Genomic DNA, 11,107 nt, shown 5'->3' on the forward strand with positions numbered 1-11,107 from the left:
GGCCTACCAGGGGCGTGAGAGCAGCTTGGGCGATGGCGGAAGGCCGGTCAGCCTACCAGGGGCGTGAGAGCAGCTTGGGCGATGGCAGAAGGCCGGCGTGGAAGCCGCTTGGGCTCTAGCAGAAGGCCGAGGTGGAAGCCACTTTGGGCTGTGGCCGGTCAGCCTACCAGGGGCGTGAGAGCAGCTTGGGCGATGGCAGAAGGCCGGCGTGGAAGCCGCTTGGGCTCTAGCAGAAGGCCGAGGTGGAAGCCACTTTGGGCTGTGTGGCCGGTCGGCCTACCAGGGGCGTGAGAGCAGCTTGGGCGATGGCGGAAGGCCGGTCAGCCTACCAGGGGCGTGAGAGCAGCTTGGGCGATGGCAGAAGGCCGGCGTGGAAGCCGCTTGGGCTCTAGCAGAAGGCCGAGGTGGAAGCCACTTTGGGCTGTGGCCGGTCAGCCTACCAGGGGCGTGAGAGCAGCTTGGGCGATGGCAGAAGGCCGGCGTGGAAGCCGCTTGGGCTCTAGCAGAAGGCCGAGGTGGAAGCCACTTTGGGCTGTGTGGCCGGTCGGCCTACCAGGGGCGTGAGAGCAGCTTGGGCGATGGCGGAAGGCCGGTCAGCCTACCAGGGGCGTGAGAGCAGCTTGGGCGATGGCAGAAGGCCGGCGTGGAAGCCGCTTGGGCTCTAGCAGAAGGCCGAGGTGGAAGCCACTTTGGGCTGTGGCCGGTCAGCCTACCAGGGGCGTGAGAGCAGCTTGGGCGATGGCAGAAGGCCGGCGTGGAAGCCGCTTGGGCTCTAGCAGAAGGCCGAGGTGGAAGCCACTTTGGGCTGTGTGGCCGGTCGGCCTACCAGGGGCGTGAGAGCAGCTTGGGCGATGGCGGAAGGCCGGTCAGCCTACCAGGGGCGTGAGAGCAGCTTGGGCGATGGCAGAAGGCCGGCGTGGAAGCCGCTTGGGCTCTAGCAGAAGGCCGAGGTGGAAGCCACTTTGGGCTGTGGCCGGTCAGCCTACCAGGGGCGTGAGAGCAGCTTGGGCGATGGCAGAAGGCCGGCGTGGAAGCCGCTTGGGCTCTAGCAGAAGGCCGAGGTGGAAGCCACTTTGGGCTGTGTGGCCGGTCGGCCTACCAGGGGCGTGAGAGCAGCTTGGGCGATGGCGGAAGGCCGGTCAGCCTACCAGGGGCGTGAGAGCAGCTTGGGCGATGGCAGAAGGCCGGCGTGGAAGCCGCTTGGGCTCTAGCAGAAGGCCGAGGTGGAAGCCACTTTGGGCTGTGGCCGGTCAGCCTACCAGGGGCGTGAGAGCAGCTTGGGCGATGGCAGAAGGCCGGCGTGGAAGCCGCTTGGGCTCTAGCAGAAGGCCGAGGTGGAAGCCACTTTGGGCTGTGTGGCCGGTCGGCCTACCAGGGGCGTGAGAGCAGCTTGGGCGATGGCGGAAGGCCGGTCAGCCTACCAGGGGCGTGAGAGCAGCTTGGGCGATGGCAGAAGGCCGGCGTGGAAGCCGCTTGGGCTCTAGCAGAAGGCCGAGGTGGAAGCCACTTTGGGCTGTGTGGCCGGTCGGCCTACCAGGGGCGTGAGAGCAGCTTGGGCGATGGCGGAAGGCCGGCGTGGAAGCCGCTTTGGGCTGTGGCCGGTCAGCCTACCAGGGGCGTGAGAGCAGCTTGGGCGATGGCAGAAGGCCGGCGTGGAAGCCGCTTGGGCTCTAGCAGAAGGCCGAGGTGGAAGCCACTTTGGGCTGTGGCCGGTCAGCCTACCAGGGGCGTGAGAGCAGCTTGGGCGATGGCAGAAGGCCGGCGTGGAAGCCGCTTGGGCTCTAGCAGAAGGCCGAGGTGGAAGCCACTTTGGGCTGTGTGGCCGGTCGGCCTACCAGGGGCGTGAGAGCAGCTTGGGCGATGGCGGAAGGCCGGTCAGCCTACCAGGGGCGTGAGAGCAGCTTGGGCGATGGCAGAAGGCCGGCGTGGAAGCCGCTTGGGCTCTAGCAGAAGGCCGAGGTGGAAGCCACTTTGGGCTGTGGCCGGTCAGCCTACCAGGGGCGTGAGAGCAGCTTGGGCGATGGCAGAAGGCCGGCGTGGAAGCCGCTTGGGCTCTAGCAGAAGGCCGAGGTGGAAGCCACTTTGGGCTGTGTGGCCGGTCGGCCTACCAGGGGCGTGAGAGCAGCTTGGGCGATGGCGGAAGGCCGGTCAGCCTACCAGGGGCGTGAGAGCAGCTTGGGCGATGGCAGAAGGCCGGCGTGGAAGCCGCTTGGGCTCTAGCAGAAGGCCGAGGTGGAAGCCACTTTGGGCTGTGGCCGGTCAGCCTACCAGGGGCGTGAGAGCAGCTTGGGCGATGGCAGAAGGCCGGCGTGGAAGCCGCTTGGGCTCTAGCAGAAGGCCGAGGTGGAAGCCACTTTGGGCTGTGTGGCCGGTCGGCCTACCAGGGGCGTGAGAGCAGCTTGGGCGATGGCGGAAGGCCGGTCAGCCTACCAGGGGCGTGAGAGCAGCTTGGGCGATGGCAGAAGGCCGGCGTGGAAGCCGCTTGGGCTCTAGCAGAAGGCCGAGGTGGAAGCCACTTTGGGCTGTGGCCGGTCAGCCTACCAGGGGCGTGAGAGCAGCTTGGGCGATGGCAGAAGGCCGGCGTGGAAGCCGCTTGGGCTCTAGCAGAAGGCCGAGGTGGAAGCCACTTTGGGCTGTGGCCGGTCAGCCTACCAGGGGCGTGAGAGCAGCTTGGGCGATGGCAGAAGGCCGGCGTGGAAGCCGCTTGGGCTCTAGCAGAAGGCCGAGGTGGAAGCCACTTTGGGCTGTGTGGCCGGTCGGCCTACCAGGGGCGTGAGAGCAGCTTGGGCGATGGCGGAAGGCCGGTCAGCCTACCAGGGGCGTGAGAGCAGCTTGGGCGATGGCAGAAGGCCGGCGTGGAAGCCGCTTGGGCTCTAGCAGAAGGCCGAGGTGGAAGCCACTTTGGGCTGTGTGGCCGGTCGGCCTACCAGGGGCGTGAGAGCAGCTTGGGCGATGGCGGAAGGCCGGCGTGGAAGCCGCTTTGGGCTGTGGCCGGTCAGCCTACCAGGGGCGTGAGAGCAGCTTGGGCGATGGCAGAAGGCCGAGGTGGAAGCCACTTTGGGCTGTGGCCGGTCAGCCTACCAGGGGCGTGAGAGCAGCTTGGGCGATGGCAGAAGGCCGGCGTGGAAGCCGCTTGGGCTCTAGCAGAAGGCCGAGGTGGAAGCCACTTTGGGCTGTGGCCGGTCAGCCTACCAGGGGCGTGAGAGCAGCTTGGGCGATGGCGGAAGGCCGGCGTGGAAGCCGCTTGGGCTCTAGCAGAAGGCCGAGGTGGAAGCCACTTTGGGCTGTGTGGCCGGTCGGCCTACCAGGGGCGTGAGAGCAGCTTGGGCGATGGCGGAAGGCCGGTCAGCCTACCAGGGGCGTGAGAGCAGCTTGGGCGATGGCAGAAGGCCGGCGTGGAAGCCGCTTGGGCTCTAGCAGAAGGCCGAGGTGGAAGCCACTTTGGGCTGTGTGGCCGGTCGGCCTACCAGGGGCGTGAGAGCAGCTTGGGCGATGGCGGAAGGCCGGCGTGGAAGCCGCTTTGGGCTGTGGCCGGTCAGCCTACCAGGGGCGTGAGAGCAGCTTGGGCGATGGCAGAAGGCCGGCGTGGAAGCCGCTTGGGCTCTAGCAGAAGGCCGAGGTGGAAGCCACTTTGGGCTGTGGCCGGTCAGCCTACCAGGGGCGTGAGAGCAGCTTGGGCGATGGCAGAAGGCCGGCGTGGAAGCCGCTTGGGCTCTAGCAGAAGGCCGAGGTGGAAGCCACTTTGGGCTGTGTGGCCGGTCGGCCTACCAGGGGCGTGAGAGCAGCTTGGGCGATGGCGGAAGGCCGGTCAGCCTACCAGGGGCGTGAGAGCAGCTTGGGCGATGGCAGAAGGCCGGCGTGGAAGCCGCTTGGGCTCTAGCAGAAGGCCGAGGTGGAAGCCACTTTGGGCTGTGGCCGGTCAGCCTACCAGGGGCGTGAGAGCAGCTTGGGCGATGGCAGAAGGCCGGCGTGGAAGCCGCTTGGGCTCTAGCAGAAGGCCGAGGTGGAAGCCACTTTGGGCTGTGTGGCCGGTCGGCCTACCAGGGGCGTGAGAGCAGCTTGGGCGATGGCGGAAGGCCGGTCAGCCTACCAGGGGCGTGAGAGCAGCTTGGGCGATGGCAGAAGGCCGGCGTGGAAGCCGCTTGGGCTCTAGCAGAAGGCCGAGGTGGAAGCCACTTTGGGCTGTGGCCGGTCAGCCTACCAGGGGCGTGAGAGCAGCTTGGGCGATGGCAGAAGGCCGGCGTGGAAGCCGCTTGGGCTCTAGCAGAAGGCCGAGGTGGAAGCCACTTTGGGCTGTGTGGCCGGTCGGCCTACCAGGGGCGTGAGAGCAGCTTGGGCGATGGCGGAAGGCCGGTCAGCCTACCAGGGGCGTGAGAGCAGCTTGGGCGATGGCAGAAGGCCGGCGTGGAAGCCGCTTGGGCTCTAGCAGAAGGCCGAGGTGGAAGCCACTTTGGGCTGTGGCCGGTCAGCCTACCAGGGGCGTGAGAGCAGCTTGGGCGATGGCAGAAGGCCGGCGTGGAAGCCGCTTGGGCTCTAGCAGAAGGCCGAGGTGGAAGCCACTTTGGGCTGTGTGGCCGGTCGGCCTACCAGGGGCGTGAGAGCAGCTTGGGCGATGGCGGAAGGCCGGTCAGCCTACCAGGGGCGTGAGAGCAGCTTGGGCGATGGCAGAAGGCCGGCGTGGAAGCCGCTTGGGCTCTAGCAGAAGGCCGAGGTGGAAGCCACTTTGGGCTGTGGCCGGTCAGCCTACCAGGGGCGTGAGAGCAGCTTGGGCGATGGCAGAAGGCCGGCGTGGAAGCCGCTTGGGCTCTAGCAGAAGGCCGAGGTGGAAGCCACTTTGGGCTGTGTGGCCGGTCGGCCTACCAGGGGCGTGAGAGCAGCTTGGGCGATGGCGGAAGGCCGGTCAGCCTACCAGGGGCGTGAGAGCAGCTTGGGCGATGGCAGAAGGCCGGCGTGGAAGCCGCTTGGGCTCTAGCAGAAGGCCGAGGTGGAAGCCACTTTGGGCTGTGGCCGGTCAGCCTACCAGGGGCGTGAGAGCAGCTTGGGCGATGGCAGAAGGCCGGCGTGGAAGCCGCTTGGGCTCTAGCAGAAGGCCGAGGTGGAAGCCACTTTGGGCTGTGTGGCCGGTCGGCCTACCAGGGGCGTGAGAGCAGCTTGGGCGATGGCGGAAGGCCGGTCAGCCTACCAGGGGCGTGAGAGCAGCTTGGGCGATGGCAGAAGGCCGGCGTGGAAGCCGCTTGGGCTCTAGCAGAAGGCCGAGGTGGAAGCCACTTTGGGCTGTGGCCGGTCAGCCTACCAGGGGCGTGAGAGCAGCTTGGGCGATGGCAGAAGGCCGGCGTGGAAGCCGCTTGGGCTCTAGCAGAAGGCCGAGGTGGAAGCCACTTTGGGCTGTGTGGCCGGTCGGCCTACCAGGGGCGTGAGAGCAGCTTGGGCGATGGCGGAAGGCCGGTCAGCCTACCAGGGGCGTGAGAGCAGCTTGGGCGATGGCAGAAGGCCGGCGTGGAAGCCGCTTGGGCTCTAGCAGAAGGCCGAGGTGGAAGCCACTTTGGGCTGTGTGGCCGGTCGGCCTACCAGGGGCGTGAGAGCAGCTTGGGCGATGGCGGAAGGCCGGCGTGGAAGCCGCTTTGGGCTGTGGCCGGTCAGCCTACCAGGGGCGTGAGAGCAGCTTGGGCGATGGCAGAAGGCCGGCGTGGAAGCCGCTTGGGCTCTAGCAGAAGGCCGAGGTGGAAGCCACTTTGGGCTGTGGCCGGTCAGCCTACCAGGGGCGTGAGAGCAGCTTGGGCGATGGCAGAAGGCCGGCGTGGAAGCCGCTTGGGCTCTAGCAGAAGGCCGAGGTGGAAGCCACTTTGGGCTGTGTGGCCGGTCGGCCTACCAGGGGCGTGAGAGCAGCTTGGGCGATGGCGGAAGGCCGGTCAGCCTACCAGGGGCGTGAGAGCAGCTTGGGCGATGGCAGAAGGCCGGCGTGGAAGCCGCTTGGGCTCTAGCAGAAGGCCGAGGTGGAAGCCACTTTGGGCTGTGGCCGGTCAGCCTACCAGGGGCGTGAGAGCAGCTTGGGCGATGGCAGAAGGCCGGCGTGGAAGCCGCTTGGGCTCTAGCAGAAGGCCGAGGTGGAAGCCACTTTGGGCTGTGTGGCCGGTCGGCCTACCAGGGGCGTGAGAGCAGCTTGGGCGATGGCGGAAGGCCGGTCAGCCTACCAGGGGCGTGAGAGCAGCTTGGGCGATGGCAGAAGGCCGGCGTGGAAGCCGCTTGGGCTCTAGCAGAAGGCCGAGGTGGAAGCCACTTTGGGCTGTGGCCGGTCAGCCTACCAGGGGCGTGAGAGCAGCTTGGGCGATGGCAGAAGGCCGGCGTGGAAGCCGCTTGGGCTCTAGCAGAAGGCCGAGGTGGAAGCCACTTTGGGCTGTGTGGCCGGTCGGCCTACCAGGGGCGTGAGAGCAGCTTGGGCGATGGCGGAAGGCCGGTCAGCCTACCAGGGGCGTGAGAGCAGCTTGGGCGATGGCAGAAGGCCGGCGTGGAAGCCGCTTGGGCTCTAGCAGAAGGCCGAGGTGGAAGCCACTTTGGGCTGTGGCCGGTCAGCCTACCAGGGGCGTGAGAGCAGCTTGGGCGATGGCAGAAGGCCGGCGTGGAAGCCGCTTGGGCTCTAGCAGAAGGCCGAGGTGGAAGCCACTTTGGGCTGTGGCCGGTCAGCCTACCAGGGGCGTGAGAGCAGCTTGGGCGATGGCAGAAGGCCGGCGTGGAAGCCGCTTGGGCTCTAGCAGAAGGCCGAGGTGGAAGCCACTTTGGGCTGTGTGGCCGGTCGGCCTACCAGGGGCGTGAGAGCAGCTTGGGCGATGGCGGAAGGCCGGTCAGCCTACCAGGGGCGTGAGAGCAGCTTGGGCGATGGCAGAAGGCCGGCGTGGAAGCCGCTTGGGCTCTAGCAGAAGGCCGAGGTGGAAGCCACTTTGGGCTGTGTGGCCGGTCGGCCTACCAGGGGCGTGAGAGCAGCTTGGGCGATGGCGGAAGGCCGGCGTGGAAGCCGCTTTGGGCTGTGGCCGGTCAGCCTACCAGGGGCGTGAGAGCAGCTTGGGCGATGGCAGAAGGCCGAGGTGGAAGCCACTTTGGGCTGTGGCCGGTCAGCCTACCAGGGGCGTGAGAGCAGCTTGGGCGATGGCAGAAGGCCGGCGTGGAAGCCGCTTGGGCTCTAGCAGAAGGCCGAGGTGGAAGCCACTTTGGGCTGTGGCCGGTCAGCCTACCAGGGGCGTGAGAGCAGCTTGGGCGATGGCAGAAGGCCGGCGTGGAAGCCGCTTGGGCTCTAGCAGAAGGCCGAGGTGGAAGCCACTTTGGGCTGTGTGGCCGGTCGGCCTACCAGGGGCGTGAGAGCAGCTTGGGCGATGGCGGAAGGCCGGTCAGCCTACCAGGGGCGTGAGAGCAGCTTGGGCGATGGCAGAAGGCCGGCGTGGAAGCCGCTTGGGCTCTAGCAGAAGGCCGAGGTGGAAGCCACTTTGGGCTGTGTGGCCGGTCGGCCTACCAGGGGCGTGAGAGCAGCTTGGGCGATGGCGGAAGGCCGGTCAGCCTACCAGGGGCGTGAGAGCAGCTTGGGCGATGGCAGAAGGCCGGCGTGGAAGCCGCTTGGGCTCTAGCAGAAGGCCGAGGTGGAAGCCACTTTGGGCTGTGGCCGGTCAGCCTACCAGGGGCGTGAGAGCAGCTTGGGCGATGGCAGAAGGCCGGCGTGGAAGCCGCTTGGGCTCTAGCAGAAGGCCGAGGTGGAAGCCACTTTGGGCTGTGTGGCCGGTCGGCCTACCAGGGGCGTGAGAGCAGCTTGGGCGATGGCGGAAGGCCGGTCAGCCTACCAGGGGCGTGAGAGCAGCTTGGGCGATGGCAGAAGGCCGGCGTGGAAGCCGCTTGGGCTCTAGCAGAAGGCCGAGGTGGAAGCCACTTTGGGCTGTGGCCGGTCAGCCTACCAGGGGCGTGAGAGCAGCTTGGGCGATGGCAGAAGGCCGGCGTGGAAGCCGCTTGGGCTCTAGCAGAAGGCCGAGGTGGAAGCCACTTTGGGCTGTGTGGCCGGTCGGCCTACCAGGGGCGTGAGAGCAGCTTGGGCGATGGCGGAAGGCCGGTCAGCCTACCAGGGGCGTGAGAGCAGCTTGGGCGATGGCAGAAGGCCGGCGTGGAAGCCGCTTGGGCTCTAGCAGAAGGCCGAGGTGGAAGCCACTTTGGGCTGTGGCCGGTCAGCCTACCAGGGGCGTGAGAGCAGCTTGGGCGATGGCAGAAGGCCGGCGTGGAAGCCGCTTGGGCTCTAGCAGAAGGCCGAGGTGGAAGCCACTTTGGGCTGTGTGGCCGGTCGGCCTACCAGGGGCGTGAGAGCAGCTTGGGCGATGGCGGAAGGCCGGTCAGCCTACCAGGGGCGTGAGAGCAGCTTGGGCGATGGCAGAAGGCCGGCGTGGAAGCCGCTTGGGCTCTAGCAGAAGGCCGAGGTGGAAGCCACTTTGGGCTGTGGCCGGTCAGCCTACCAGGGGCGTGAGAGCAGCTTGGGCGATGGCAGAAGGCCGGCGTGGAAGCCGCTTGGGCTCTAGCAGAAGGCCGAGGTGGAAGCCACTTTGGGCTGTGTGGCCGGTCGGCCTACCAGGGGCGTGAGAGCAGCTTGGGCGATGGCGGAAGGCCGGTCAGCCTACCAGGGGCGTGAGAGCAGCTTGGGCGATGGCAGAAGGCCGGCGTGGAAGCCGCTTGGGCTCTAGCAGAAGGCCGAGGTGGAAGCCACTTTGGGCTGTGTGGCCGGTCGGCCTACCAGGGGCGTGAGAGCAGCTTGGGCGATGGCGGAAGGCCGGCGTGGAAGCCGCTTTGGGCTGTGGCCGGTCAGCCTACCAGGGGCGTGAGAGCAGCTTGGGCGATGGCAGAAGGCCGGCGTGGAAGCCGCTTGGGCTCTAGCAGAAGGCCGAGGTGGAAGCCACTTTGGGCTGTGGCCGGTCAGCCTACCAGGGGCGTGAGAGCAGCTTGGGCGATGGCAGAAGGCCGGCGTGGAAGCCGCTTGGGCTCTAGCAGAAGGCCGAGGTGGAAGCCACTTTGGGCTGTGTGGCCGGTCGGCCTACCAGGGGCGTGAGAGCAGCTTGGGCGATGGCGGAAGGCCGGTCAGCCTACCAGGGGCGTGAGAGCAGCTTGGGCGATGGCAGAAGGCCGGCGTGGAAGCCGCTTGGGCTCTAGCAGAAGGCCGAGGTGGAAGCCACTTTGGGCTGTGGCCGGTCAGCCTACCAGGGGCGTGAGAGCAGCTTGGGCGATGGCAGAAGGCCGGCGTGGAAGCCGCTTGGGCTCTAGCAGAAGGCCGAGGTGGAAGCCACTTTGGGCTGTGTGGCCGGTCGGCCTACCAGGGGCGTGAGAGCAGCTTGGGCGATGGCGGAAGGCCGGTCAGCCTACCAGGGGCGTGAGAGCAGCTTGGGCGATGGCAGAAGGCCGGCGTGGAAGCCGCTTGGGCTCTAGCAGAAGGCCGAGGTGGAAGCCACTTTGGGCTGTGGCCGGTCAGCCTACCAGGGGCGTGAGAGCAGCTTGGGCGATGGCAGAAGGCCGGCGTGGAAGCCGCTTGGGCTCTAGCAGAAGGCCGAGGTGGAAGCCACTTTGGGCTGTGTGGCCGGTCGGCCTACCAGGGGCGTGAGAGCAGCTTGGGCGATGGCGGAAGGCCGGTCAGCCTACCAGGGGCGTGAGAGCAGCTTGGGCGATGGCAGAAGGCCGGCGTGGAAGCCGCTTGGGCTCTAGCAGAAGGCCGAGGTGGAAGCCACTTTGGGCTGTGGCCGGTCAGCCTACCAGGGGCGTGAGAGCAGCTTGGGCGATGGCAGAAGGCCGGCGTGGAAGCCGCTTGGGCTCTAGCAGAAGGCCGAGGTGGAAGCCACTTTGGGCTGTGGCCGGTCAGCCTACCAGGGGCGTGAGAGCAGCTTGGGCGATGGCAGAAGGCCGGCGTGGAAGCCGCTTGGGCTCTAGCAGAAGGCCGAGGTGGAAGCCACTTTGGGCTGTGTGGCCGGTCGGCCTACCAGGGGCGTGAGAGCAGCTTGGGCGATGGCGGAAGGCCGGTCAGCCTACCAGGGGCGTGAGAGCAGCTTGGGCGATGGCAGAAGGCCGGCGTGGAAGCCGCTTGGGCTCTAGCAGAAGGCCGAGGTGGAAGCCACTTTGGGCTGTGTGGCCGGTCGGCCTACCAGGGGCGTGAGAGCAGCTTGGGCGATGGCGGAAGGCCGGCGTGGAAGCCGCTTTGGGCTGTGGCCGGTCAGCCTACCAGGGGCGTGAGAGCAGCTTGGGCGATGGCAGAAGGCCGAGGTGGAAGCCACTTTGGGCTGTGGCCGGTCAGCCTACCAGGGGCGTGAGAGCAGCTTGGGCGATGGCAGAAGGCCGGCGTGGAAGCCGCTTGGGCTCTAGCAGAAGGCCGAGGTGGAAGCCACTTTGGGCTGTGGCCGGTCAGCCTACCAGGGGCGTGAGAGCAGCTTGGGCGATGGCAGAAGGCCGGCGTGGAAGCCGCTTGGGCTCTAGCAGAAGGCCGAGGTGGAAGCCACTTTGGGCTGTGTGGCCGGTCGGCCTACCAGGGGCGTGAGAGCAGCTTGGGCGATGGCGGAAGGCCGGTCAGCCTACCAGGGGCGTGAGAGCAGCTTGGGCGATGGCAGAAGGCCGGCGTGGAAGCCGCTTGGGCTCTAGCAGAAGGCCGAGGTGGAAGCCACTTTGGGCTGTGTGGCCGGTCGGCCTACCAGGGGCGTGAGAGCAGCTTGGGCGATGGCGGAAGGCCGGCGTGGAAGCCGCTTTGGGCTGTGGCCGGTCAGCCTACCAGGGGCGTGAGAGCAGCTTGGGCGATGGCAGAAGGCCGGCGTGGAAGCCGCTTGGGCTCTAGCAGAAGGCCGAGGTGGAAGCCACTTTGGGCTGTGGCCGGTCAGCCTACCAGGGGCGTGAGAGCAGCTTGGGCGATGGCAGAAGGCCGGCGTGGAAGCCGCTTGGGCTCTAGCAGAAGGCCGAGGTGGAAGCCACTTTGGGCTGTGTGGCCGGTCGGCCTACCAGGGGCGTGAGAGCAGCTTGGGCGATGGCGGAAGGCCGGTCAGCCTACCAGGGGCGTGAGAGCAGCTTGGGCGATGGCAGAAGGCCGGCGTGGAAGCCGCTTGGGCTCTAGCAGAAG

Source organism: Corythoichthys intestinalis, unplaced genomic scaffold, assembly GCF_030265065.1.
Source record: "Corythoichthys intestinalis isolate RoL2023-P3 unplaced genomic scaffold, ASM3026506v1 HiC_scaffold_43, whole genome shotgun sequence".
NCBI lineage: Eukaryota > Metazoa > Chordata > Actinopteri > Syngnathiformes > Syngnathidae > Corythoichthys > Corythoichthys intestinalis.